At 44.8% G+C, this 6912-nt stretch overlaps 1 pseudogene; it reads right to left on the minus strand.

Moving 5' to 3' along the window:
- Positions 1–4011: 4011 nt before the first annotated feature.
- Positions 4012–5204, minus strand: LOC109918055 (annotated as a pseudogene).
- Positions 5205–6912: the final 1708 nt, after the last annotated feature.

The following is a 6912-nucleotide window of genomic DNA, read 5'->3' on the forward strand; positions in this document are numbered from 1 at the left end:
CTCTCTCTAACACAGTCCCCATTCTCTCTCTCTAACACAGTTCCCACTCTCTCTCTCTAATGCAGTCCCCACTTTCTAACACAGATTCCACTCTCTCTCACTAACACAGTCCCCACTCTCAGTCTCTCTGTAATGCAGTCCCCACTCTCACTCTCTCTAACACAGTCCCCACTCTCCCTCTCTAACACAATTCCCACACTCTCCCTAACACAGTCCCCACTTACTCTCCCTCTAACACAGTCCCCACTCTCACACTGTAACATAGTTCCCATTCTCTCTCTCTAGCACTGTTTCCACTCACTGTCTCTAATACAATTCCCACACTCTCTCTAACACAGTCCCTACTTTCTAACACAGTCCCCATTCTCTCTCTCTAACACAGTTCCCACACTCTCTCTAATGCAGTCCCCACTTTCTAACACAGATTCCACTCTCTGTCACTAACACAGTCCCCACTCTCAGTCTCGCTGTAATGCAGTCCCCACTCTCACTCTCTCTAACACAGTCCCCACTCTCACACTCTCTTTCTAACACAGCCCCCACTCTCACTCTCTCTCTCTCACTCAGTTTCCTCTCTCTCTCTAACACGGACCCCACTCTCTGAAATCAGCTGTAAACCTAATGAATGGCAGACACAATGGACTACTCGTGCTGCTATTTCCTACTGTCTTGTATCCCTGCAGTGAAGGTCCTACCACTGACAGATCCACCACCAGGGCCAGTGTTCCTGAGCAAAGGCCCATTCAGGTAGATTGCCCCAGTAACCAGACAGACTAACTCCCTCTTCCAGCTCCATGTCCACCAGGGATAGAGAACTGAAGCACTTCCAGCATCAGGTCCTCATGTGATCATTCATTGGCCAATTCTGGGCCTCATCTGACCCATGGTCAGGAGGAATGGCCTTGAAACATCCTGTCCACATGCACACTCACATGCTTTCATACCCTTGCAGTCACACCCACACACTTTCCTACCCTTACAATCACACCCACACACTTTCACGCCCACACACTCACACCCACACACTGTGACACCCTTACACTCACACCCACACACTGTCACACCCTTATAATCACACCCACATACTTTCACACGCTTACACTGTCACCTGCACACTGTAACACCGTACAGTCACACCCACACACTGCCACACCCTTACAATCACACCCGTACAATCATGTACACACTTGCTTACATCTACAGGCATACATGTTTCATACACTCAGTGACACACACACAGTGACACACTCCTGCACACACACAGTGGCATTGCTCATCGTCACACACAGCCTCACACACACACAGGGACACACACAGTGACACACCCTCACACACACACAGTGACATTGCTCATCGTCACACACAGACTCACACACACACAGTGACTACACATCAACACACCCTCACACAGTGACATTGCTCATCATCACACCCAGTGACACACCCTTGCACACACACAATGACATTGCTCATCGCCACACAGCCTCACACACACACAGTGAAACACACAGCAACACACCCTCACACACACTCAGGGACACACACAGCGGCACACCCTTGCACACACACAGTGAAACACACACAGCAACACACCCTCACACACACACAGTGACATTGCTCATTGTCACACACAGTGACACACCCTCACACACACAGTGACACACCCTCACACAGTGACATTTTCTCACCAGTATTTGAGCTATCAGTGTGATGTGGGGGGGTGATCAGATTGATAAATAGGAAGATGAGACGATTCATTTCCCTGCTCAGGTGGTACCAGGGGCCTGCTTCACAGGAAACGACTCAGTCTATGTAAACTTGAGCTCTCTGAGCCACAGCCTGTGTAAATCACGTGAATCCAATGCTGTACTGTCACTTGGAAATCCATTTTACCGTCCAAAGAGAGTGTGTGTTTACACCGTGTCAGCACTGGCTGCACCAGCATAATAATGTGCTGATGTCAGGAGACAATTGTTTACACTGTGTGATGTCAGAAAATACAGCTCAATAGAGTTGGCACCCTCAGTGCCCCTGACTGGGCATGGGGGCACATAAGGTGGGTGCAGTATGTGCAAGACAACAAGCAGAATGTGCCTGACCAGTCAACATCCTACAGTCACAACATCCAAGCTTCCCATCACTGGAATATATAGCACAAATTAAACAGAGTCTGACTGTGGGCCTGTGGCTAGCACTGCTGCTTCACAGCACCAGGGACCTGGGTTCAATGCCACCCTCGGGCATCTGTCTGTGTGGAGATTGCACATTCTCCCTGTGTCTGCGTGGGTTTCCTCCGGGTGCTCTGGTTTCCTCCCACAGTCCAAAGATGTGCAGGTTAGGTGGATGGCCGTGTGAAATGCAGGGTTACAGGGATGGGATGGGATGGGGCTGGGTGGGAGGGTTGGTGTGAACTCAATGGGCCAAATGGCCTGTTACTATACTGTTGGGATTCTATGACAAATACCCAACCATCTTCAGCTGCTTCATTAATGACCTTCCTTCCATCATAAGGTTAGAAGTGGGGATCTTTGTTGATTTTTCTTTCTTCATTCACAGGACATGGGCATCACTGGCTAGGCCAGCATTTAGTGCCCATCCCTAACTGTTAAGAGTCAACAACATTGCTGTGGGTCTGGAGTCACATGTAGGCCAGATCAGGTAAGGATGACAGATTGTGAAGAAAAAAACAGAGTTAATGTTTCGGGCCCTCAGAGGAAGGGTCACCGGACCGGAAATGTTATCTCAGTCTTTTCCTTCATAGATGCTGCCAGACCTGCTGAGCTTTTCCAGCAACTTTGTTTTCGTTCCTGATTTACAGCATCCACAGTTCTTGCTGTTTTTATTAAGGACGACAGATTTTCTTCCCTAAAAGTGACATTAGTGAACCAGATGGGATTTCCCCCAACAATTGGCAACAGTTTTGTGACCATTATTAGCCTCTTAATTCCAGATTGTTTTTTAATTGAATTCAAATTCCACCATGTGCCATGACAAGATTCAATCCTGCGTCCCCAGAATGTTACCTGGGTCTCTGAATTAATAGTCCACTGACAATACGACTAGGCCATCACCACCCCATCCCAAATGTTACACAATGTTCAACACCATTCGTGGCTCAGATACCGAAGCAGCCTATGTCTAAATGCAACAAGATCCAGACAATATCCAGGCTTCGGCTGACAAGTAGCAAAAATCATACTTGTGCCATATAAATGCCAGCCAATTATGATCCACAATAAGAGAAAATTTAACCATCAACCCTTAACGTTTGATGGTATTACTATAATTGAATTCCCCACTATCCTGGGAGTAACCATTGACCAGAAACTGAACTGGATTTGTCAGGTAAACACAGTGACTACAAGAGCAGGAACATGATGCACCTGTGGACATCGGGTGGGATGTGGGCATGTTTCATGTAAGGCAACAATATTGAGTGTATCTCTCTGAACACAGCATTAGGTACACCTCAAAACGGTGTTATTCCCAGTGACCAATGGACCTCCTACACGTGAGTCTATAGTCTGTTGCTTGTATTGCTCACATATTGCCAATGAAATCTCTGCCAAGTTGATCTGACTCCTGTTCAGAAGAGGGATGGAAGAATGTTAGTTGGTGCTGTGCAACCTATGTGAAACATATGTTTTTAATGTTTGGAAACTGAGCTTGTAGAGAGAAGAAAAATGGATTTTAGTATTCGTTCTGTGAAGGACTCATGGTGTATTGCATATGTTATGATTATTAACATCACGGAGTTTAGAATTTTTTCAAAATCGAAGAAGATGGATTGAGTTCATGCTGTGAAGGTTTTGTTGATGATTTTGTTCAGGTCCTGTAGTCTTTGCAGTATCCAGTGCCTCTAACTGTTTCTGAGCGCAAACACCAAGAATGATGAGTAACAGGAACTCAGAATGGTGAGGAGCAGGTACTGAGGACAGGGATTAACTGCAATATATCTGCAACAGCAGTAATCTTATGTATTCCTGTTTCTCCTTGTCTGGTGCAGATGATTTAAACAAGGTCATAGGCATTCTTCAGGACTGTTTCTGCAGTTTTCAACATATCCTTTAGTGCCTGAGTCAGTATGGTGCAGGTTACATAAGCAGATGAGGTTACCCCAAAGATTATGCCAAAGACTGGGACAAAGTTGAAGATTGGTTCAGCTGCTGTTGGAAGCATCGTGGTAGTGTTCTGCATCAGTAACCTCCGCACCAAGTTTTGGATTCATCTCTCCAAACATCCATGTGTCCTCAATGTTAGCTTGCAGGTCAGTCACAGATCTTCCCACCCAACAGAGCCAGCCTTTTCATTGCACAGACGTTCAGACACAGAACTTTATGCACGAACAGCAGCGCTGAGGAAATCAGGGCCAGGTCACAGACATAGAATATCTCTGGAATAGGAATGGCAGAGGCTGCAGCAATCTCATTCATGAATATCTTCAGGCCTTCCTGTTTCCTTTCAATAACATCTACGGATCTGTTTGGTAGAGAAAGCAAAAAACACATTCTTCTTTGTTTCTGGTAGGATAGCGTCCAGTGCACGGCATAATTTAGGGAATTCATAGTTATCCAGGTCGTCACATGATATGAGAAAGACACGTACATCTTTCATATCCATTGTGACCAATGAGTTAGAACAATAATTCCTGATTTTCTGAAGCGCTTGTTCTTTGCCGTAAACGTGTTTCTTTCCCTCAGACTAGAGAGACTGGTCAATCTTGGAACGCACAAAGAAGATCGGTTTACCTGGCTTCTTCATCGCTTTGGCCAGGACTTCACCTTCTTCTCTGAAGCAGAGATCAGAAACAATTAAACCAAAGTCGAAAGCTGAAAACTTGATCTCTTTGAGGAACTTCTTAACTTCAAAGTTAACTGAGCTGATTTTGTGGATGTCCCAGTACATCATGTTGGGTACAGTGGGATGTGCATAGTATTTGGGTTCCATTGTGGCTTCTACAACATCAATGGGAGCTGCATCTTTATCATTGATATCCATGTCTCTCAGTGCATTAACTAAAGTTGATTTCCCTACACCCGTTGCACCCATCACTGCAATATTAATCTTCACATTTTCAAATGTGTTGTTTTTTTCTCGATCTCTGATTGAAGAGCTGAAAATCCACCACGATGATATGTGCTTATCAGATGTTTAACATCTGTTGAATTATACCATGCAAAGAATCCAATACCAGCAATTGATACCTGAAAGTAGAAGCAATGTTGTGTGTGCGTTATAAATTATTGATACCATACAGTACTGAGCACACAATAAAGGTTTTCAGTGTATCAAATAGTCAACATGGCTTTGTCCTTGGGAAATTGTGTCAAATTAACTTGATTGAGTTTTTTGAAGAAGTTACAAAGAGGATTGATGACAGCAGAGATAGTAAGAACTGCTGATGCTGGAGTCAGAGATAACATAATGTGGAACTGGAGGAACACAGCAGGCCAGGCAGCATCAGAGGAGTAGGAAAGTTGACATTTTGGGTCAGGATCCTTTTTCAGATGGGTCTAATGGGAAAAATGCTTCAATCTATAATCAAGGAAGAAATAGCAGGACAATTGGATATAAATTGTCCATATGGTCAGACACATCATAGGTTCAGGAATGGCAGGTCATGTTTAACTAATTCACTAGAATTCTTTGAGGACATTATGGGCATGGTGAGTATAGTGTATCTGGATTTCCGGAAGACAAACAAGATGCCACACAAAAGACAGCTGCGTCAGATAAAGATGCACAGCGTCAGGCAATATATTAGCATAGATAGAGGATTGGGTAACTAATGGAATGCAAAGAGTGGGGAGAAATGAGTGTTTTTCTGGTTGGCGATCAGTGGCTCATGGTGTGCCTCAGGGATCAGTGTTGGGACCACAATTGTTTACAATTTACAGAGATGATTTAGAGTTGGGGACCAAGTGTAGTGAGTCAAAATTCACACATGACTCTAAAATGAATCTTAGAGCAAAGTGTGCAGAGACAGAAGTTAAGTGAGTGGGTCAGGGTCTGGCAGACAGAATACAACGTTGGTAAATGTGAAGTCATCCATTTTGGTAGGAATATTAGATAAAGGGACTATTGTGTAAATGGTGAAAAATTGCGGCATGCTGCCATGCAGAGGGACCTGGGTGTCCTTGTGCATGAATCACAAAAAGTTGGTTTGCAGGTTAAGAAGGCAAATGGAATATTGTCCTTCATTGTTAGAGGGATGGAGTTTAAAAATAAAGAGGTTATGCTGCAGCTGTATAGGGCACTGGTGAGGCCACACCTGGAGTACTGTGTACAGTTTTGGAGCCTTACTTGAGAAAGGATGTACTGGCACTGGATGGGGTGGAGAGGAGATTCACTAGGTTGATTCCAAAATTGCGAAGGTTGCCTTATGAGGAGAGATTGAGTAGACTGGGACTACACTCATTGTAATTTAGGAGAATGAGGGTGGATCTAATAGAAAAATATCAAATTATGAGGGAATACATAAGATAGAAGCAGGGAGGTTGTTTCACTGGCATATGAAATTAGAACTAGGGGGCATAGCCTGAAAATAAGGGGGAGCAGATTTAGGACTCAGTTGAGGAGTAACATCTTCACACAAAGGGGTGTGAATCTGTGGAATCCCCTGCCCAGTGAAGCAGTTGAGCCTACCTCATTGAATGTTTTTAAGGCAAAGATCGGCAGATTTTTGAACAGTACAGGAATTGAGGGTTATGGTGAGCGGGTAGTTGAGTGGAGCTGAGTCCACAAGGAGATCAGCCGTGATCTTCTTGAATGGCGGAACAGGCTTGATGAGCCAGAGGGCCTACTCCTGCTCCTATTTCTCATGTTCTTATGAAGCAGTCTGGGAAGGTGTCCTGCAGTCAGCATCACGGTGAAGCCAGTTGAAGCAGCAAGAGAAGCGAATCTGGGGATGAA

The sequence above is a fragment of the Rhincodon typus genome, unplaced genomic scaffold (assembly GCF_021869965.1).
Source record: "Rhincodon typus isolate 14 unplaced genomic scaffold, sRhiTyp1.1 hic_rhity00008585, whole genome shotgun sequence".
NCBI lineage: Eukaryota > Metazoa > Chordata > Chondrichthyes > Orectolobiformes > Rhincodontidae > Rhincodon > Rhincodon typus.